This window comes from Vipera berus, assembly GCF_964194415.1.
Source record: "Vipera berus genome assembly, chromosome: Z".
In the NCBI taxonomy this organism is placed as follows: Eukaryota; Metazoa; Chordata; class Lepidosauria; order Squamata; family Viperidae; genus Vipera; species Vipera berus.
In genome coordinates, this window is record NC_138205.1 from 9,627,810 (window position 1) to 9,651,960 (window position 24,151).

Sequence of the window (24,151 nt, forward strand, 5' to 3'; positions counted from 1 at the left end):
TACTAATCCACAATCTATTGGGACTGCCTTCCCTGAATCCTCCTTGACTTTATGCACCTGCACTACTCCAGCACGGACCTGTTTCCCCTCAGGGGTTCCCCCCTCTCCTGGGTGCGACCCGCCTTCGCTACCACCTCCAATCTCGATGAAGGGCCCGACCATTGGGCCTCTGAGCGATGGCCGGGCAGGGTCAGGGGCCTCCAGCATAAATCCAACAAGAGGCCCCTGGTTAACTTTTTAGTAAAATTTTTTGTGGGGTTAGGGAGGGGGGTGGGAGTGGGCTGTGGTTGTTCAACGAAGGGGGGCCGTCCAACAACCGTTGCTCAGGCCAGGCCTGGAATCGATCGCGAAGGGGAGGAGCGGGGTTCGGTCACCGCCGAAGCCCGGAAGCGAGTCGAGGGACTACCAATCCCCAGGACGTTGGGGAATGGCAGAAGGTGTGCAAACAGAGGGCCGTATCAACACCGGGAGGGTCATCTCCGCTATCTACAAGCGGTGAGATGCTCCGACCCTCTGTCTCTTCCCTGAGGACCCGGGAGCAGGGATATGCAGCCTCCTGAGCTCAGGCTGGTCTACCTGAATGCCAGGTCCGTTGCTAATAAAGCTCCCCTTGTCCGAGATCTAGTTGAGGGTGAGCACGCGGACCTGGCCTGCATCACGGAGACTTGGCTGGGCCCAGAATGCGGTGTTCCTCTGGTTGACCTTTGCCCACCTGGTTTCCGGGTGCTACACCAGCCCCGGCCTCATGGTAGGGGCGGAGGAGTTGCAGTAATTATCAGGGAATCCCTAAGCCTGCGGGAGACCACCGTTCCTCAGATAGTCGGGTGTGAGTCTCTCTTTTTGAGATATAGTCCTGGGGCGCAGTTGGGCCTGCTGCTGGCGTACCTTCCTCCTAATCGCACAGCGGCAGCCCTGCCTAAGCTACTCGATGTCCTCTCGGGGTTGGTGGTTGAATCCCCCAAACTTATAGTTCTGGGCGACTTCAATCTACCATCCCTAGGAGGATCGTCTGAGCTAGCTCGGGAGATCATGGCTTCCATGACGGCCATGGACCTGATGCAAATAATTCTTGGACTGACTCATGAGGGAGGCCACACCCCTGACTTGGTTTTCTTATCTGGACGGTGGCTTGATGATCTTGGTGGGGGCTCTCCAACCGTGATGCCCCTGTCATGGACCGATCATCACCTCCTGCGGCTGGACTTCCGCTTTGCCACCCCCCGCCGTGGGTGTACGAAGCCAACCAGATGGTACCACCCCAGGCGCTTAATGGACCCTGACAGGTTCCAGGCAGCGCTTGGGAACCCACCTGCACCCCCTGCTCATAACTCGGCAGATGCCTTAGTGGAAGCCTGAGAAAGGGCAGCCACGGAGGCACTTAACCGAGTTGTACCCTTGCGGCCCTTGACCCAGCGCACATCCCAGCGAGCCCCATGGTTCTCCGCGGAGCTCCGGGAGATGAAGCGTCAGAGACGGGGCCTAGAGAGCCGTTGGAGGTCCAGTCAATCCGAATCCGACCGGTTGTGGCTAAGAACCCACACTAGGTCTTATCTCGCAGCGATAAGGGAGGTGAGAGCCAATTACTTCTCCGCCCTCATCGCGTCCACAGATAATCGCCCGGCCGCCCTGTTTAGAGTGACCCGCTCCCTTCTCAACCAGGAGGTGAGGGAGGAGCCCTTACAGGGTCGAGCTGAGGAATTTGGTCAATATCTGTTGGATAAAATCGCTCGGATTCGAACCGGCCTGGACTTCAACTGGGCAGAGTCTGACGAGCAGGACACGTGCGGTCTTGTCGACGTCATCTGGGAAGAGTTTGATCCTGTGACTCCGAAGGAAGTGGACATGATTATGAGGAGGTTGAGCTCCTCCACATGCCTATTGGACCCGTGCCCTTCCTGGCTGGTTTATGCAGCTCGGGAAGGGACACGAGGCTGGTTCCAAGCGGTCATATCTGCTTCTTTGAGTGAGGGTCACTTCCCCACCTCCTTGAAGGAGGCGGTGGTGAGACCTCTCCTCAAGACGCCCACCTTGGACCCAGCTACACTGAATAACTTTCGTCCGGTCTCCAACCTTCGCTTTCTTGCAAAGGTTGTTGAGAGTGTGGTGGCTCATCAGCTTCCTCAGGTCCTGGATGAAGCTGATTATCTAGACCCGTACCAATCGGGTTTCAGGCCCGGCTACAGCACGGAGACGGCATTGGTCGCGCTGGTGAATGATCTCTGGAGGGCCCGGGACAGGGGATATTCCTCTATCCTAGTCTTATTAGACCTCTCGGCGGCTTTCGATACCATTGACCATGGTATCCTGCTGTGGCGCCTCAGGGGTCTGGGAGTGGGAGGCACAGTTCTTCGGTGGTTCTCCTCCTTTCTCCTGGGACGCTCGCAGTCGGTGTTGGCAGGGGGACAAAGGTCGACCCCAAGGTCTCTCGTTTGTGGAGTTCCTCAGGGTTCGGTCCTCTCGCCTCTCCTGTTCAACATCTACATGAAACCGCTGGGTGAGATCATTCGTGGTTTTGGAGTAGGTTACCATCAGTATGCTGATGACACCCAGCTTTTCATCTCGACTCCAAACCACATCAGTGATGTCCTCGACGTGATGTCCCGTTGCCTGGAAGCGGTCCGGAAATGGATGGGGAGGAACAGGCTTCAACTCAACCCTGACAAGACTGAATGGCTGTACATACCGGCATGCCAGGATATTCAGAGTATTCCATCCCTTAATATTGGGGGTGAGTTATTGCCCCCCGTAGATAGGGCCCGCAACCTGGGTGTCCTCCTAGACTCACAGCTCTCCTTAGACGATCATATAGGAGCTGTGACCAGGGGGGCTTTCACTTGGGTCCGCCTGGTGTGCCAGCTACGACCCTATCTGGACCTGGATGCCTTGCGTACAGTCACCCATGCACTTGTGACCTCTCATCTTGACTACTGCAACGCTCTTTACATGGGGCTGCCCTTGAGAACCACTCGGAAGCTTCAACTGGTACAGAGTGCAGCTGCACGAACACTTTTGGGGGCTTCCCGATACTCCCATATTATACCTCTCCTCCGTGAGCTGCACTGGCTTCCAGTTGCCTTCCGAGTGAAATTCAAGGTGCTAGTGATGACATACAAAGCCCTACATGGCATGGGTCCGGATTACCTACGGGAGCACCTACTGCCAGCATCAACACCCCTCCGTCCTGTGCGCTCCCACAGAGAGGGCCTCCTGGTACCACTGGTCAGAGAATGCCGGCTGGTGGCCCCCAGGTGGAGAGCTTTCTCGGTGGGTGCGCCAACCCTTTGGAACTGCTTGCCAACCGAAATCCGGATGGCCCCCAACCTTTGCACCTTCCGGCGTGACTTAAAGACCTACCTATTCCAGCAAGCCGGCCTGGCCTGATAGATTTTGGGGTTTCATTTGTTTTACTATTACTTTACTGTATACTTACCTTGCCCTGTACACCGCCCCGAGTCCTTCGGGAGAAGGGCGGTATATAAAACAAAATAAATAAATAAATAAATAAATAAATAAATAAAAAATAAATAAATAAATAAATAAATAAATAAATAAATAAATAATAATTTCAGAAACAAGGAAAAATGAGACTCACCTGGTTAAATATGAGAGGCCAAATGGCTTCTTTCTTAGAAATGGTGAGGATCTTGTCTGGGGGACCCGTGGAATCAAACTTTCCAAGTTGGACTTTCAGAAAGGACTTGTTTGGAAATGTGACCCAATTGAAAATATCAAATCCAGCTTGTAGTTCCCCATTGGGGCCAAAGGAAACCTGTTCTCTAGCACTGTTGTTGAAGGAGACTTGTTGCAAAAAATGGTGCAGCTAAATGAAGAAGAGAAAAAGAAAGAGAGAGATAGAAAGTTATTGGGAAACTTTGAAGGGAATGGGAAAATCTTGATTTGTTTCTTTCCATTTGGTCTAGGTTTATAGAAAGGTAAGCTATTCAAATCTGCTTCAGTCTACAGCAATTCCAAACTGGTAAAGAAATATATTTCAGAAATGGGTATTTCAGTGTTCTGCCATATCGTTTAGGCAAGATAGAGAGCAGCCTGGTGGCCTAGTGGTGGAGACTGAGCGTTCAATCCTTGGCAGTGACAGATGTTTCTCAATCAGGGTGTAAAGAGAAAATACCTGCTGTAAACTCCATGTGGTGTCAGGAATGGCATCTTGGCCAGTAAATGGTCAGCTCCATTCAGTTGCCCTGACTCTACCCCAAATTCAGAGATTACAGGATCGTAAAAAGGTGTAAGCAACAGAATTCTCTGACATAGACAAATCTAAGACAAAATGGCTTTTACTTCCATACAGAGGTAAGTCCAGGTTTTAGTTTTGAAAACAAACAAACAAACAAACTTGAAATGTTTTTCCTTTGATTCATTGACAATTTTGTTATTTCTATTTTATTTTTTTATTTCTATTTTTTGTCATTTCAATATCATTATATCTTTTATTCATTAAACACGAACCTCAGTCAGCTGAACATTCAAATTGATTGGCGCTGATGCTTGACATGGTTGCTTCCAACATCCTAGGTATCAACCAGTTATCTCCTTAAAATGTAAGATGTTCCGAGTATCACAGTTTTTTGTAGCATTGCTGGAGTTATTGCAGGAAACTGCAATTTCTTGATATATTATTATTATTATAAAACTTTTATTCATAAAACATGAAACTCAGTCAACTGAACACTCAAATTGACTGGCACTAATGGTTGACGCAGGTTGCTACCACCATCCTAGGCATCAACCAGGTTTCTCCTTAAAATGTAAGATGTTCTGAGTAGCGCAGTGTTTTGTAGCTTTGTTGGAGTTATTGCAGGAAGCTGCAATTCCTTGAAGTATTTTGCAAAGTTTTTGGACATAGTTCCCAGTGCCCCTGTTAAGTCGTGGGCTCTGGTAAGCAGGAATGATGACACAAGGCTGAGTACAGAGAAACTCATTCTTTTATTCTTGCTGGAACTGTACTTGAGCTTGGGCCGCACCCAGCCACAATATATAGCCTAGCCCTAAGGTGGCAGCCAATAGGTTTGAACTCGTGCTTGCCGCCTGGGGCTGACCAATTGCAGGACCAGAGATGGCCTGTCTGGGTTGCTGGAGAGCTAGCTCTCCAGCAATGCATGTGGTGTAATGCCACAAGCCCAATACATAACACCCCTCCCTCCTAAAATCATGCTATAATACCCCTTAATAAGCTTAACAGCACTCAAGACTTATGAATCATTCCCAACAACAATAATAAAATAATAACAAAATAATAATTAATAATGCTTATAAATTCAAGGTGGCTCCAATGACATTAGGTGACCTTTACAGATGTGCCATTATAGTAGAGACTACAATGAGATTAAACAATGTCTCATGAACATGCTTACAAGCAGTACAGGCAGTTTCAAAATGCCCTAATTTCTGTAGGTAGTGGTACAATTGTCACAACACTATACATCACTTTATTTTACAATATAGTCTGAGAGATATGCCGGAGGTTTGTGTGGCCTGGAGGAATGCTTTGGAGTTCCCCTTGCTTTGTGGTCTACCAGCTTACCCAGTGGATTGGGTAGACCCATGTCCCCTTGTGTTCCATTGTCTAGAGGGATTGAAACGCTCTGGCTGGCCTCACCAGGTTGGCCCACCCCAGAGTCAGTCTGTTCTGCAGAGTAGGCACAGCGGTTGCTGAGATTCGGCTGGCTCGCCTGGTCAGGGGTTCCGAGCTTCCTGGTTCTTCCTCAGATTCAACTTCTGCTGAGAAGGGAAAACCCTTCTCACTAAGTAACCATTCTGGAAACCTTTTTCTGAGTTGGTCGATGTGTCTTCTGACCAGTCGTCCTCCCTCCAACCCCACTTCATAAGATAGGGGTCTGGATGCCTTGGTTACTTGACCAGGAACCCATAAACTCCCTAGTCCATAGTTTCTGGCCCAAACCCAATCACCCATTTGCAGCCCCCTCGGGGGTTTTGGTCTAGAGGCTTCTGATGCCACTCTGTCTGGATGCAACCTGTCCAGTTTAGTAATCAAATGCCATCCCCAATGTAGCTCAGTAGGACTTTTACCTGTAACAGTGCAGGGCATAGAATGCTGGCAGAGCAAAAAATCTGCCAATCTGTGATGCCAGTCACCTCTGATAATACGTTTGAGTGCCTCCTTTGTTGTCCTCACCATGCTTTCGGCTTGTCCATTCGAAGAACGATGAAACGGTGCAGACATAGCATGTCAGATGAGGTTAGCTCTAAGAAAAGCCTGAAACTCAGCCCCAGTGAATTGAGCCCCATTATCAGAAACTAAAACGTCAGGCAACCCATGTGTTGCAAAGAGGTTTCTCAGCACCTGGATGGTCCTAACAGTAGTCTTATTAGGAACTGGAACTACTTCCAGCCATTTTGAGTGGCTATCCACTACTATCAGGAAAAGCTGTCCTTGAAAAGGCCCAGCGTAGTCTATGTGAACCCTAGACGAGGGGGTAAGCGTTTCCTCCCACCTGTGAACTGGGGCCTGAGGCATTTCAGGCCTAGATTGCTGGCATGTATAGCAAACATGAACCTGATCCTCTACAGCCTTATCCAGGCCAGGCCACCAAAGGTAGCTTCTTGCTAAGGCTTTCATTTTGACAATGCCTGGATGGCCTTCATGTAAAGAGTGTAAGACTCTATCCCTCAATGAAGTGGGAATTATGACTCTGTTGCCCTATAAAATGCAGCCCTTGTGTGCAGAGAACTCATGTCTCCTGACAAAATAACTTTGAAATTCAGAGCCTGGACTTTTTTCCAACCAGCCCGTGTATACCCATGACAACACTTTTTGGACACCTCCTTTGGAGAAATAAACCAGATCCAGGAGGTTTGTGTCTCTTCCCCAACCCTTTTCCTAGTTGCCCAGTAAGGGAGGAAAGAGTTCAGAGAAATGCATAGTATAGAAAGCAATTTCTTAGATTGTAATGGATAGCAGACAAGAGAATAAACAAAAGGTTACATTTAATGGAGGAAGTGAAAGCAATAAATCCCACATGCCTATCCTCTTTCCACCTTGGGAATATGGCAGAATCCAGGGGAAGGTGAAATTTTGATGATGATGATGATTACTATTACTACTGCTACTACTACTACTACTGCTACTACTACTACTACTACTACTATTATTATTATTATTATTATTATTATTATTATTATTATTATTATTATTATTATTATTATTCCCTTTGAATCTAAATGTATTTGGAGATTCTCCTTCATCCAGGTCATGGTTGTCCCAAAGGTGCTTTTTCAAAGACAACTAGACTTCCTTGGTTTTTCTGTGAAGACGTTTGTCTCCTCACCCAAGAAGCTTTTCCAGTTCTGAACTGAAACAAAAAATCTTCACGGAAAAACAAAGAAATTCCAGCTGACTTTTGAAAATGCATATTTGGGACCTTTGAATCTTAGTAACTCCAAAATTAAGCTGACGAGGAATTACAATGCTACCCAGTAGCAAAGCAATTATTACGTTTCTACATTTAAAGTTGTCAACTATGGATTGAAAAAGATCCTGTAATACTATTTGAGACATAAAATAAAGTTTGTATATTTATAACTGTTCCTATGTTTAAGCATTAGATTTTTTTATTTCACTTTTTTAGTTTCTTTTATTCAAAAATACCAAGTTATACCATATGGCTTTAAAAACTATATGTAAAGCATTATAGTTGTTAAAAACAAAACAAAAGAAAACACAAAAACAAAACAAAACAATACAAAAACCCCCTATTCTGGCATTTTATGATTTCCCCAAATTTTGTATTAGTCAACATTACTTGCCAGGGTGATCGCAGGAATAGTTTCCATCTCCTCTCATCCATTATTCGACCCCCTTTGAGTTTGGAAGAGCGCATGTATTTCAGAGCATGTGCCACAGCATAGACTGCATTGTAGACACTGTAGCTATGTCCATTCATTGTTGTCTCAAAGACAGAATTAGGAAGAGTCTCCAGCTTCTCTTCTCCAGTGCAGATCCTTTCAGCATTCCCATCTGCAATATCACTGGAGAATGAGCATTCAAATGCATCTTTCCAGAAATCCTTAATGAACCCATTATTTTTTTCTATTTGGGGTTTTCTGTTCTGCATATATTGTTGGAATCTAGTCAACTCCTTCGAACTAATTGCTACGGAAAGAGCACCATGGAGAAAATCTATAGGCAACTGTCTTTGCATCAGAATGGAGGTGAATTCCATCTGAGCTGTTATGATCCAAACTTTGGCCTTTCTGTCCTTTGGAATATTATCATCATTGAAAAGATAGATCATTAGTCTCAAAGGCACTATGCCTGTAATTTCAGTACATAAGATGACTGCAATGACTGTACTCTCCATAATTATTTTGTAAATTTTATCTGCCTTTTCTATCATTTTAGCAGCTTCATTACCATACATCATTGGGGGAAGACATTCTATAAAATCAAAACAGATTCCTCTCTCTGAAAACATGGAAAGTCTCTTTTGAATGAACCTGTCTCTATCTTCATCATACAGAGAAACTAACCCACCCCAGGTCCATCCAAAATGCAACAATAAGTGCAGTATTCCTTTAAATTGGTGGCTGTCATCTGGAAACATCCATTTGACAAACATTGATGTTTCAGTATTCATCAGTGGAGCTGATCCATATGTGATCTATAAGGAAAAAGTCAGAAGAACATTGGAATACAAGATGTCATACAAAAAAACACACACACAAAAAAAAACAAGGCATGAGTGTTTATTTAACCCAATTTCTGGATTTGAGTGGGATACAAAAATAGAGTGCTCTAAAATTAATTTTACATGACATATGCAATTTTACTCATCAATCAAAAAGAAACGGCATTATGAATTACTCATGGTCTTGCTCAAATATTTCATTTGAATAACAAAAATTTGAACGTAATAAATAGATGGTGAACTCATATTGATCCATTTTTGTTTCTCACCTGGGGAAATTTGTAGTTGCACAGAGTGATTGCCATGTTGACACAGGTCTTAATACGGGGTCCTCCAATGACAGCTACTGTGTTGGTCTCATCATTACATTTGTAGTTGGGTATAAATTTATCTTTGGTAGATAGAAATTCCATTGCTAAATGATAAGTTGTACTTTCCACAGGATAGTCAGTAGTGATATGGAAACCAAGGCTAACGTTAGATAAAAGCCCATTTTCATTGATCTCTTTATAGCAAATGCCAGAGCCAAAGTGTGCTGGTAATTATGCGTGATGAACCTTCAGTCAGTTATAAATTGGGTCAATATATTTCTGTTTCATAATTAGGCAGCTGTTTTAATTTATAGATATATATTCATAAATATATAAATTACTGCTTATTGTTTGTTTTGGACACATGCAATTTGGTCATTAGCAAATATTAGTCCTAGTCTGTATCAACCAGGAAGCACTGACCTAGTTGTGGCTACTTAACATAGAGTTAAAGAGATTCTGTCAATCTCTATTTGGACTACTAGGTCCAGTTCTAGAGATTTCATTAAAAAAAATATTGCTAAGATTAAGTGAGTCCAGAAATTGGCAATAAAATGGTGCAAGGTTTGGGGGATAAAACTTATCAGGAAAGATTGGAGAAACTAAATTTGTTTCAGCCTAGAGTACAGGAGAAAAGGGGGGGACATGATTGAAAATTTAAATATATTAAGAGTGTGAATGAGGTTCCAGAAGGAAGTATTTTCAATATTAAGTAAAAAATGAGAAGATGGGGGCATAATCTCAAACTGACAGAAGAGAAGTTCAAAACGATTGTCAGGAAGTATTACTACACAGAAAGAGTAGTAGAACCTTGGAAACAAATTTCAGAGGCAGTAGTGGAGTAACTCAGTTTAAAGATGCTAGGAATAAATCCATCAGGAAAAAAACCTGCTATTAGTTTTTTATTTTCTATCTAATTCAGTATTATCTGTATGTTATCTGTATTTTCTAAGAGAAGGAAGTAAGCTCCTTTTTACACCCTAGACATTGAATAACCTATAATGCTCTATAGATTTTCCTGTTTTATATCTGGATGAAATAAAAGACAAAAAAGCTCAAGATTAACCAGAGAGCTTCTGCAATATTTAGATTAGTCAAACATTTTACTTTCAACAAGGGACTTTGTTGAAAGAAGGAGGTTTGTTGAGGAGAATGAAATTCATATACTTATGGTTAAAACTAATAATATTCATTTCAATTTCAACATCAATATTAGGGCAGATTAAGTGTTTGTGCAGTCTAGAATTGACTAAATATGGTCACTGAAAGTGGTCATACCAACCAACTAGACACCAATATATTTAAGAAAAAAAGTGAAAGAAAATACAATTTTTCAGTGGCAGTGAGGGGAAGAGGAGGTGTGGAATAAGGAGGAGGAAGAGAAGTAGTAGGATACTTACAGGTACTGATCAAGGATTTCACTAGAAGGAAGGCTTTGAAAAGTGATCTCATTTGTAAGAAAGAAAACCTGAAAAATAATAGCAGCAATGATTAAATCTCCAGACTGATAATATTTATGCACAATTGGAAGGGGACTACTAATTTTGCAGGTGTAAGGAGGAGAAATGCACATCACAACAGGAAAAAAAAGTAAAAGCAGTGTTCTGAATATAACCAATTCACTGTAATATGTGGTCATTGTAGACCTGAAACAGTAGGTCCTATGTTCCCATTCAACTGAAAAGCTGACCATTCCTTAATATTATCTAAGGTTAAGATAATGAATTTTATCTAAAGTTAAGAAAATAAAGAGTGACAGATCAAATACAAGGCCTTCTTTTCCTCCCTATGTGCACTTCTGTTTTTCAAAGCAGATACTAATAGAATGTAAATGTTTTAATCCATGGTCATAGGTTTTACAGTGTCTGCTGGAATTCCCTTAAGATTTGGAGAAGAAGGGACAATAACTATCCTTAATTAGTAATCAGTGCCATTCTTTGTAGCAGTATTTTGAAAAAATATCAGAAATAAACATGTTTATCATATCTCAATAGACATTGCCGCACTGTTATGAACCCTTGGAAGTAAGACGTGAAGTAGAAAAAAGGGGGTAAGAGTTCATAAACAGAAAATAAAATAAAACACCACTAGAGGGGGGAAGGAATGGAAATACACCTGTTGCAGTAATTTTGCTTAATATTTAATACTTTGTTCAATCTTAATCTTTGTTTTTTTCAAAGAAAATCTTATATTATTCTTTTTAAAATGCTTAATTTAATGGATTATAATATACTGCACAGTGCAACTCTCTGAGCGAGATGGGAAGTGAAGAAGAGTGAAATACATACATAAATACTTTTTTTTAAAATCCCATTTATATCCCGCCCTTCTCTGAAGACTCAGGGCGGCTTACAATCTAAGCACAATCAATGTGCTTAGCAATATTAGCAATATTAGCAATCCAAAAAATTTGCGCAAATACATAAATACATACATAAATGGCATAATTTATCTTGAATAATATAATATTTATTCAAGCTCTAGAATAAATTTTAGTTTTCAATATTTCTGCATAAATTAGTTAGTTTTCAATATTTAGTTTTCAATATTTCTGCATAAATTAATAAATAAGATCTCTTCTCCACATAAATCCTAAAAATAGATAAAGAGAACACAGTTGAATAACGAGCCAAAATTTTATTCTTTTCCATTTATTTATTGAGGAGTGCTGATCCATAAAATGGCTGAGAGTCTGACATGATTGAATGGCTGACTATGATGATCACAAGCATGGATACAAATGGATAAAGATGAACGCAACAAGGAATTGGATGTGTACAATTATTGCCTTAACCACCAAGCTAAACCTTATCAACCACCAAATGTTATCAATTCTCCCTTTATACACTAATCTCTGTAGCGGAGAATTAGATGCCATCCAAATCTCAGGAATAATAGTGACATCAAAATCAAACAAATCACCAAGGGTGGGACAGTAGTCTTCATGAATAAGACTACTTCTTCAGGGAGGCTGAGAAGATCTCCAACATCATCAACTTCAAACACATCTCCACAAGTTCCAGAACCACATATCTCCTAGGCTTTTACAACTAATGGAGAACAAGGACACTGAGTACCCTTGTTTCTGGCCTAGAACCTCCTCTGCTACATTAAAGTGGCTCTCAGAATTTCAGAAATGTGAAAGGGATGTTAATTTAAAATTTTCTGTACTTTAAAAATGATTAAGGGGAATATTGGGAGACCATTAAGTGGCAAAAAAGGACTCATAATATCCATTAGTTTTTATTATTATTATAAAACCTTTATTCATAAAACATGAAACTCAGTCAACTGAACACTCAAACTGATTAGCACCAATGGTTGACTCGGGTTGCTGCCAGCATCCTAGGTATTAACCAGGTATTATTATTATTATTATTATTATTATTATTATTATTATTATTATTATTATTATTATTATTATTATTATTATTATTATTATTATTATTATTATTAACATCATCTCAAAACACCCAGAAAGTTGACAAACCTTTGGCTTCATATGTACTAGAGGTGTTTTTTTAGTGATATAAAATAAAGCATTTTCTTTCTTTTTGGCAGGGATGTTTTGAAGCCCATGGGTTTCAGGATTTAAATCCATTCATTTTTACCTTCATGCAAATATCACTAAAATATTTTTAACATCTTCTTGATTAGCTATTCCTTATTATTCTGATTAGGGCTCAGAATAATAATTTAACATTTCAAAGAAAAGATGCAGAGCAGTTATTTAGATGACTATATCAATTTCTGAGCGCGGTTGGTTTGTATGTCATATTGATATAGAGGGAACAATGCAGAATATCAAGCTGGGAGAAAAATCTAAAAATCAACTGCTTCTTATTTCATACCTATTACATTAAAAAATTGTTCATTCCTGGTATCCTAAAATCAGTTTGGGGCAATGTAGCAGAAACTAACTCTGGATCCCTCACTGTATGCTTTGCTTGAGGTCCCACTTTTTTGTTCATATCAAATCAAATCATATCGAAATAGACATTGCTGCTCTGTGATATACCTTTGGAAGTAAGATGTGAACACAAAAATAGGGAAGTAAGAGTTCATAAACAGAAAATAAAATAATATACCAATAGAGGTTGATTCTACATGCTTAGGGGGAGGGGAATTCAGATTTTGGTACATGCTGATGCTATGCTACTCGAATAAAGACTCCTTAAGGTAAACAATGCCTCAAAGTTCTTTAAAGAGTTCATCTCTCGGAACCTTGACAGCTGCACTGTGATGAACCTTTGGAACTAAGACATGAAGTAGAAAACAGGGGAATAAGGGTTCATAAAAACAAAAGAAAATAAACACCATTAGAGGGAAAAAGAAAGAATGGAAATACATTGAAGAATGGAAAGCTCTAGAAGGACATCTTCAGAGAATGTAGAAAATCTGCTCAATTGGAAATGGGTTTTAGAATGGAGATTGAGCCTGTTAGGCTGGACTTATGCTTCCTCAGCTAACAGAATATTCTTTCTGCTATCTCTGGTTCTCAAGATCCTGCAGCAATCAGGAGAACATTTGTGGTACCACACATGGCACACCAGCCATGACTACTGCAGTTGTAGATTGATGAGGCCATGTGTATTACTACCTTGCTTTCCCTCACTCTGAAATATAAATTGACACTTAATTTTCTGTAAAACCATTTCAGTTTTCAATATTTCTGCATAAATCAATAAGTAAAGTATGATCTGTTCTCCACATAGAACAGATTTTAAAATAGATTTAAAAAACCAGATTGAAAAAATGAGCCAAAATTTTATTGTTCATTTATTTATTGAGGAATGCTGATACACAGAGGGGCCAAGGGCCAGATGTGAATGAATGGCTGACTATGATGATGAAATACCCTGATGAATGCAACAAGGAATTGGATATCTACAATTATTGCCTTCACCTTCCAGCTAAATCCAGAATAATCAATGCCCCCTTTATGCATTAATATCAATAGGAAGAATCTTACTGGGGGAAACCCCAACCCCTACCCCAACTTCACCCTGTATTCCAACCCCAATCCCCCCTCCTTTTTCCTTCTCATTCTTATAAAAATCAATAAAATCTTTAAAAAAATATCAGTAGGGAAGAATTATATGTCATTCAAGGCTCAAGAATAATAGTGGCACCATAATGAAAGAAGTCACCAATGGTAGGACAGTAGTCATCATTAATAAGACTACATTCTCAGGGAGGCTGAGAAGATCTCGAACATCATTAAGATCAAATACCTCTCCCCAGGTTCCAAATCCACATACTTGTATGGTTTTCATGATTAATGAAGGAAAACAACTCTCGGTCCCCTTGTTTTTGACGTAGCATCTTGTCTGCTACACCAAAGTGGTTCTCAGACTTTAAGAATTGTGGAAAGGGATGTTAATTTGAATTTTTATTTACCTTAATAACGATTAAGGGGAATATTGGAGACTTTGAAGTGGCAAATTAGGCATTCATGTTATCCCTTAGATAAACAGCATCTTGAAATACCCAGAAAGTTGACAAATGTTTAGCTTCACATGTATCAGGGATGCTTTTAGTGTAATGAGTGATACAATATAGGGATTTTCTTTCTTTTTGGCAGGGATATTTTGATGCTCATAGGCTTCAGGATATAAATCATTTCTACCTTAAGGCACATTATATCACTAAAATATTTTTCATATCTTCTTGATTACCTATTCCTTACTATTCTAATTAGGGCTCAGAATAATTATGTAACATTTTAAAGAAAAATGCAGATAGGTTCTCTAGGTTGTTAAATAAATTTCTCAGTGAATTGGTTTGTATGTCATATAGAAGAGAAAATAAAGGAATAATGCAGAATCTCAAACTGGGGAAAAAATCTTATATGCTAAAAGTGAGCAATTTGGCTTTATTCAAAGGATTTTTTGATTAAAATCAGTTTCATTTTTTCATTAGTTGTTTCTTCTTGTTCAGATCAGGTCTCAGAATAATGATATAGCATTTGGGGGAAAAGATGCAACTCAGTAATCCGGCCGCTGAAGCCAAAATGGAGAAGATCTCTACAGCCACCATATATTTTCCCTTGGTGCTCAGATAAGTGGGAACAAATGACACCCAAACACTGCAAAAGACCAACATGCTGAAAGTGATAAACTTGGCTTCATTAAAGCTGTCTGGTAGATTTCTACCTAGGAAAGCCACCATGAAGCTGACAGCAGTCAAGAACCCCAAAAAGGAAAGGACTGTATAAAACATGGTGGTTGAACCTTCATTACATTGCAGGACAATTTCTTCAACCATGGAGTGCATGTCAGAATCTGGGAAGGGAGGGGAAATTGCCAGCCACACTATACAGATGTTAAATTGAGCCAGGAAGCAAGATAGGACAATAGTAGTGGCCATATTTTTCCCCACCCATTTCCTAATTTTGGAGCCAGGCTTGGTGGCTATGAACGCAAGGACCACTATAATTGTTTTCCCCAATATGCAAGAAAGAGCTACAGAGAAGACGATGCCAAAGGCAATTTGTCGCAAGAGACATTTGACTTGGTCAGGTTGTCCAATGAAGAGCAAAGTGCAAAGGAAAGAGAGGAGGAGAGCAATAAGAAGGCTATAGGTGAGATTCCTGTTATTGGCTTTAACGATAGGTGTGTCCTGATATTTAATGAAGATCCACAGTACCACAGCTGAGATGACAGAAAATGAGACTGCAATCACTGCCAAAGAAATCCCCAAAGGTTCTTGATAAGTTAAGTAAACTATACTTTTTGGAAGGCAACTATCCTTATGTTTGTTTGGATATTGATCCTCTGGACATGGGAAACAGTCATCTAAGTCTGAAAAAGAGACCATTCATAAAAAATATTATTTGGAAGCATCTTCATTTAATTTTCAGTATGCCCTGATTTTGCAGAATTCTGCAGTTTTGCTGAGCTCTTAGTTTGATTATGGAATCACTTTATATGGTGCTGCCCTTGAAGACTATTTCAAAACGGTTATCACCATTCAATCCCTGAATGTCACTGGCCCAAGTTATAAGTGTGACCACCTCTCTCTAATGGTATCTGTCTTTCTCAATATGTCCAATAGGTGGCATGCTCCAGATTGTTGTTGTTGTTAACTGCGAAGTCGATCTTTTGTGTTAAATATTGTGATGTGGGAGTTCAGAGTTGTATCTGGTCTGTACCATCTAGCCTTTTCCAATACTCTTCCACATGAATTATGAGGCATTCGTACACTTTTATTTTTGTAGCAGGCTGGAAAATTTTGTTGTTCCCCAAAAGTGTTGGAGTAGGTTGGGTGTTGACTCAGGAGACAGCTGGTAGTAAGGTTGAGGTTTTAAATTGTTATTTCTGTTTTAAAGATTGTGGAAAGCCTCTTAGTCTTGTTATATGAGACAGACAACCTTTTGATTAAATCAATCAATCAATGAATCATTCAATCACTTTACTGTTTTTTTTTCTTTTTTTCCAGTGCCCAAGCTGGAGTGGATTCGATATGTTAAATGTTAAATTTATTTGGTATTTGGACCACTTTTTTCTCTTTTTTAGGTAAACCAATTTTTTGTATCATAGTTAGCGCTGAGTGTTTCTTTTTGTTTTGTTCTACTTTGTTTGTTTTTCTCTTTTGTATTTTACCTTTCATTGTAAAACAAAATAAATATTACAATTTTTTTTTAAAAAAATCAATAATTTGGTAGAATAGGAGGTGAAACAAAGAGAAAAGCATGAAAAAAGTTACCAATGACAAAGCACCTTGACTTCCAAAAAGTAAGTAAGAACAAAGATTTCTGGGGGAAAAAACCCTGCTTATAATCTTTCAATATGATGTGAAGGTCAAGGTTTTCAATCACCATAATAGTTATTAAAAATTCAGCCCTCGTTTATGTTTATTATATCATTGATACATTTAAAATATTCCTTTGCTTACCCAATTGGTCAGCTATCTTCCCTTCTGGACAAAGTTTACAGTCATAGCAGCAGGATGATTTTACTTCCAATTTTATCTTGCTATGGCCAAGAGGACACCCCTTATTACAGATGGAAAGTGGTAATGTCTATTCGGAAATAAAATGAGAATTCACACATAGAATTTTTTTTGGGGGGGGATTGTTCTCTTCATCAATTGTAAGCACATTAACTCTTCGTATATAATCCAAACAAATGGGATTGCATTTTCCAGTTTTCTTCCTGATGTAAACTTCCCACTGTATCTTCAGCTGCTTCTTATTTCATACATACTACATTAATCAATAGATCTTTCCATTGGGGCAAAATACATGAAGGTGATGTGGGAAAATCTGTAATTCTGGATCTCTCAGAGTATGCTCTGCTCGAGGTCCCATTTTGTTTGGGTCATGTAAAATCAAATCAAATTTATTCATATGAAAAGGATAAATACTTTAACACAGCAAAAACATAGGGCCACCTAATATGGAAGAGTGGGGTTACCATCCCATACAAAATAATAAACATAATACATTATATATATATATAAATATAAATATAAATATAAATATAAATATAAATATAAATATAAATATAAATATAAATATAAATATAAATATAAATATAAATATAAATATAAATATAAATATAAATATAAATATAAATATAAATAAATATAAATATAAATATAAATATAAATATAAATATAAATATAAATATAAATATAAATATATACAGTAAATATGAATTCTTATCTTCTTTAATGAATGTTCTAGGTAGTGAGAAATCTTATTTGGAATGCTGCTTCCTTATGATTGGATAGTTCGATGATTAGATAGATAAATGGATAGATAGATACATAGATAAATATTATCCTGAGCAAAAATCCTTTGTTTTTCCATTATATATTAGAATACATTTTGATATATATTCTATATATTTGATGTCATTTTATATATTTATACATATATTTATGATTTTATTTTAATGTGGTGAACTAAAGCACCCTGGTGGTACAGTGGTTAGAATGAAGTACAGCAGGCTACTTCTGCTGACTGCCAGCTGCCAGCAGTTTGGAAGTTTGAGTCTCAGCAACTCAAGGGTGACGCAAACTTCCATGAAGATAAATGAATAAATATTTGAAATATATTTCAAAAACAGATTTTCTCCAGACTATTTTAATGATTTGAAGAAAGTCATTTAAATTCTCAATTGCATATAGTGATATTATTCTACCTGTATTAGCATAATTAGCTAGGTAGTAAGATGGACAGATAAAGTCTTCAATAAAATTTTCCTATTTCATCTTTTTCTGGGGGGACATTTTATTAAAAGTATTAAAGTTTTAAATGGAATATAGGAATTAACAAACTAATTTAGTGTAAAAAGAAAAAAAATGAAAGAGGGAAAAATAGTGCACAAATGTGATAAAAATAGAAAGAAAAAGCTCCCAATTTATTTTTTCAGCAATACAAGAATTATTACAAAGTTATCTCTCACTCTAGGTTTATCCATTTTTTCAATCATTGAAACTACAGCCTACAACTGCCTTTTTTTCTTTCATGCAAAAACATATCAGAGGTCTCTAGTCAGTTATTACTGTAGATATTGAATTTGATCCCAGTAAAGGAGAATATTCATAGCTCTGGGTTGAACTGAATGGTCCTTGGTGTTTTTCTGAATTTGGTACTACAATGATGATGTTACCTAGTTCAGGTAATAAAATGTCTGTAAGAAAACAACCAAAGTGAAAAAGCACCAAGGGAGCCTCTCCCCCCCACACAGAGACATCCTTGTCTTGAGTAGTTTGTGTTCATGTCACTTTAAAAAATAATAAAACCCACTGCTTTGGGCAAACCAAAATGCCTGAAGACCCATTCATCTTTTGAACAATCCAAAGGGTCTGAAGACCTCATTCTGAGAACTGGCCTGGAGCTTCAAAGCAGTTGTATCATTCTGGGGGTGGTTAATGGACTAAAATATGATCCTTCCTCCTCCCCATGTGAATCTTGCTTCCTTCTTTCTAATCCTTTCAATTTGAAATAAATTTTAATGTCAATATTCATTGTTCTAAGGTTTCATCTTTTTTATGATTACAAGCCATCTAAAGATGAGCAGAATATTGCTTTAATAAATAATTAATAATATAGGTAGCCCTTGACTTACAGCCACAACTGAGCCCACAATTTCTGTTGCTAAGTGAGACAGTTGTTAAGTGAGCTTTGTTCCATTTTATGACTTTTCTCACCATATTTGTTAAATGAATCACTGCAGTTGTTGAGTGAATGTGGTTTCCCCACGACTCACAAAAGGTGATCACATGACTCTGGGACAGTGCAACTGTCATAAATACGAGTCAGTTGCCAGGCATCTGAATTTTGATCACCTTATCATGGGGATGCTGCAATGGTTGTAAATGTGAAAAATGGCCATACCTCATTTTTTTTCAATGTCGTATCTGTGACTTGTTACTATTGAACTGTTGTAAGTCAAGGACTACCTGTGATCAGTAGCATATGGATTGCTAAAGGTCTGCTTACTCTTAGTGTTGCTGTAGTTGTGCATATTTAAACATTTACTTCAGTGGGTCAGTGGCTAATAATTTCAGGAACTGGGAAAAATGAGACATACTTGGTTAAATATGAGAGGCCAAACGGCTTCTTTTTCAGATACAGTGAGGAGCTTCTCTGGGGTAGCTGTGGGGTCGATCTTTCCAAGTTGGACTTTCAGAAAGGACTTGTTTGGAAATGTAACCCAATTGAAAATATCAAATCCAGTTTCTAGTTCCCCACTGGGGCCAAAGGAAACCTGTTCTCCAGCACTGTTGTTAAAGGAGACTTGTTGCAAAAAATGGTGCAGCTAAATGAAGAAGAGGGGGGGAAAAGACACAGAAAGTTATTTTGAATCTTTGAAGGAGATGTGAAAATCTTTATTTGTTTCTTTCAATTTGCTCTATGCTTAATGAAAAGTATGCTGTTCAGATCTGCTTCGGTCTACAGCAATTTCAAACTGGTAAAGAAATATATTTTTATCAAATGCATTTTCCACTCTCTGGTGAAAAACTGTCAGATGAGAATTCCAAGATAAAATCAACAAAGCAGAGATGTGAGGGATAACTTTGCTTTGATTAAACATTTCAGAAATTGTGAATTCAGTGTTCTACCATACAGTGTAGGCAAGATAGAGAACAGCCTGGTGGCCTAGTGATAAAGACTCTTGCCACCTATTGGGAAGTTTAAGAGTTCAATCCGAGGCAGGGACAGATGTTTCTCAATCATGGTACAAAGAGAAAATATATCCTGCAAACTCCATGTGGGGTCAGGAAAGGCTTCTTGGATATTAAACATTCAGCTCCATTCAGTTGCCATGACTTTACCACAAATTCAGGGATTACAGGATCTTAAAAAGCCAGTTTGTATAGGCAAAGTAGAATTCTCTGAGACAGAAAATTCTAGGAGAAGATAGCTTTTAATTCTTGTTACTTTTGTAAAAAAAATAAGGTAAAAGAAATTAAATTTGATTTTTTCTTCATGTGATACATTGACAACTTTGCTGTTCAATTGAATATTCCTATTTTCACAGATTTCTTGTCATTTCTATAATTATTTTTATTCCCTTTGAATATTAATGTCTATAGAGATTATCATTCATCCATGTTGTGGTTGTTCCAAAAATGCTTTTTCAAAAGACGACTGGACTTTCTTTGTTTTTCCTTAAAGATAGTTTGCTTCTCATCCAAGAAGCTTCCTCAGTGTCAATGCTGTGACCAACCGATCTGAAGCCATTTTCATTTTGTTTTCATTGTCATATATTTAGTTAGAAGGATGCGTGTGTAGTTTTAAGTTAGCCAAAACATTTCACATTTCACATGTATGGGAACCAAGGTTATTGCTGATAACATTTTGGTGGACTGAAGCAGGTGGAAGGAGTGCCCACATACTCAAAAATTGGTGAATGTGATTTATGATAGCAATTTGAGGTGGGAAATGAAACTTGCAACTTTGTAACCAAGGGGAGGGAAATTTAGTCTTGGATTCGCCTTTATATGTGCCATTGTGTTTTAGACAAATACAATTATTCTTTAAGCAATAAATACTTGCCTTGAAGTTCATTTAAATTGTCTCATCTATCAAAACCATGACACTCAGTTCTGAACTGAAGCAATAAGAGGAAAAACAAAGGAAGTCTAGTTGCATTTTGAAAAAAACATATTTTCATATATTTATTTTCTTTTCTTTCATATGAAAATATCAAGTATTTCCATATAGATTTCAAATCTATCTTTAAAGCATTCTAATAGTTAAAACAACACACCAAAGCAAAACATAAAACTGGTCTCCTATGCTGGTACCTGATGATTTCCCCAAATTTTCGATTAGCCAACATTACCTGCCAGGGTGATTGGAGGAAGAGCCTCCATCTCCTCTCATCCATTTTTCGACCACCTTTGTTTTTGGAAGATCGCAAGGCCTTCAGAGCATGTGCCACAGCGTAGATTGCATTGTAGACACTGTAGCTATGTCCATTCATGGTGGTCTCAAAGACAGAATTAGGAAGAGTCTCCAGCTTCTCTTCTCCAGTGCAGATCCTTTCAGCATTCCCATCTGTAATATGACTGGAGAATGAACATTCAAATGCATGTTTCCAGAAATCCCTAATAAATCCATCATCTTTTTCTAGGTTTGGGTTTCTCTTCTGCATAAATTGTTGGAATCCAGTCAACTCCTTGGAACGAATTGCAAAGGAAAGAGCACCATGGAGAAAATCAATGGGCAACTGTCTTTGCATCCGAATGGAGGTGAATTCCATCTGGGCTGTCATTATCCAAACTTTGGCCATTCTCTCCTTTGGAATATTATTATCATTAAAAAAATAGATCATTACTCTTAAAGCTACTATTCCTGTAATTTCAGCACTTAAGATAACTGCAATGACTGTACTCTCCATTATTACTTTGAATATTTTACCTCCATTTTCTATCCACTCAGTACCTTCATTACCATACACAATTTGGGGAAGACATTCTGTAAAGTCAAAGCAGATTCCTTTCTCTGAAAACATGGAAAGACTCTTTTGAATGAACCTCTCTCTATCTTCATCATACATAGAAACTAATCCAACCCACGTCCATCCAAAATGCAACAATAACTGCAATATTGCTTTAAATTGGTGATACTCATGTGGGAACATCGATTTGACAAATATTGCTGTTTCAGTATTCATCAATGGAGCTGATCCATATGTGATCTAAATGGAGAAAGTCAGAAGAACAAAGGAAAACAGGGTATCTTCCAAAATAAAGAAAATAAAAATAAAAAGCAAATCATATGTGTTGATTTAATCCAATAATTGGGTTTGAGTGGGATAGAAAAATAGGATGCTTACAATTAGTTTTATGTGATATCGTCAGGTAAAAAGGGACAGCCTTATGTCTTACTCATAGTTTTGCTCAAATATTTCTTTTAATGAGCGAATATTCGAATTGAATAAATAGCTGGTGAACATCCCATATTGATCCAAATTTGCATCTCTCACCTGGGGAAATTTGTAATTGCACAGAATGATTGCCATGTTTATACAGATGTTCATACGGGCTCCTCCAATGACAGCTACTGTATTGGTCAGGTCATTGCATTTGTAGTTGGGTGTAAATTTACCTTTTGTAGATAGAAATTCCATTGCCAAATGATAAGTTGAAATTTCCTCATGGCTGTCAGTAGCAATGTGAAAACCAAGGGTAACATTAGGCAATAGTCCATTTTCATTGATCTCCTTTACAGCAAATGCCAGAGCCAAAGTGTGCTGGTAATTATGAGTGAAGAACCTTCATGGAAAGTTATAAGCATTGTCAATATATTTCTGTTTCAGAATTGGACAGCTATTTTAATTTATACATATGTATTCATAAAGATATAAATTAGTGCTGATTGTTTGTTCTGGACACCTGGCATTTGGTCACTATCAAATAATAGCCCTAGATTGTATCAACCAGGAAGCACTACCTAGTTGTGGCTACTTAACAATGAGTTAAGGCTAGCATTTAGTCAGTTCTCATTTGTAATACTGTGTACAGTTTTGGTGGCGTAACTTTAAAAAATATTTTGATAAGATTGAGCAAGTCCAGAAAAGGACAAAAAAAATGGTGCAAGGTTTGAGGGACCTAATAAATCAGGAAATATTAGAGGAACTGAATATATTCAGCCTAGAAGAATGAAGGAAACGAAGGACATGACTGAATTCTTTAACTATATTCCAAGTGTGAATAAGGTTCTAGAAGGCTGCATTCTCAATATTAATTAAAACACAAAAGCATGGGGGCTTAATGTCAAACTGACAGAAGAGAAGTTCAAAACTATTGTTAGAAAGTATTAACTTTACAGGAAGAGTAGTAGTACCTCAGAACCCACTTCCAGAGGAAGCTGTGTATCAATCACCAGTAACTCAGTTTAAACATGGAGGGGATAAACACATGTTCATCATCAGAAAAAAAAATCTGCTATTGGTTTTCTATGTTTCAATCTGATTTCAATATTATCTATATCTTATCTGTATTTTCTAACTGAAGGAAGCCAGCTCCTTTTTATAATGTAGATGTGTAATAACCTAAATTATACATTAAGTGTTGCCTGTTTGATATATGGATGAAATAATAATTTAAAAAAAACCTCCTCAAGATTAACTGGAGAGCTTCTGTAATATTTAGATTAGTCCAAAGTAGGAGAAGGGACGCGGTGGCTCAGTGGGTTAGGACGCTGAGCTTGTCGATCAGAAGGTCGGCAGTTTGGCGGGTCGAATCCCGAGTGCCGCGTAACAGAGTGAGCGCCTGTTACTCGTCCCAGCTTCTGCCCACCTAGCAGTTCGAAAGCACGTAAAAATGCAAGTAGAAAAATAGGGACCACTACGGTGGGAAGGTAACAGCGTTCCGTGCGCCTTTGGCGTCTAGTCATGCCGGCCACATGACCACGGAGACGTCCTCGGACAAACGCTGGCTCTTCGGCTATGAAACGGAGATGAGCACCGGCCCCTAGAGTCGGAAATGACTAGCACGCATGTGCGGGGGAACCTTTACCTTTACCTAAAGTAGGAGAATATTTATAAATCTGGGGTGAAATGAGGCATCCTTGGTGCTCTCCGAGTTTGCTAGTTTTCTTCCGATGTTTCATTGCCCTAACTAGTTAGCATTATCAGCACAGAAGATGTTACCTAGTTGGCCTAATGAATCGTCTGAAAGAAAGCAATCAAGCTCAGAGAGCACCAAGGACCC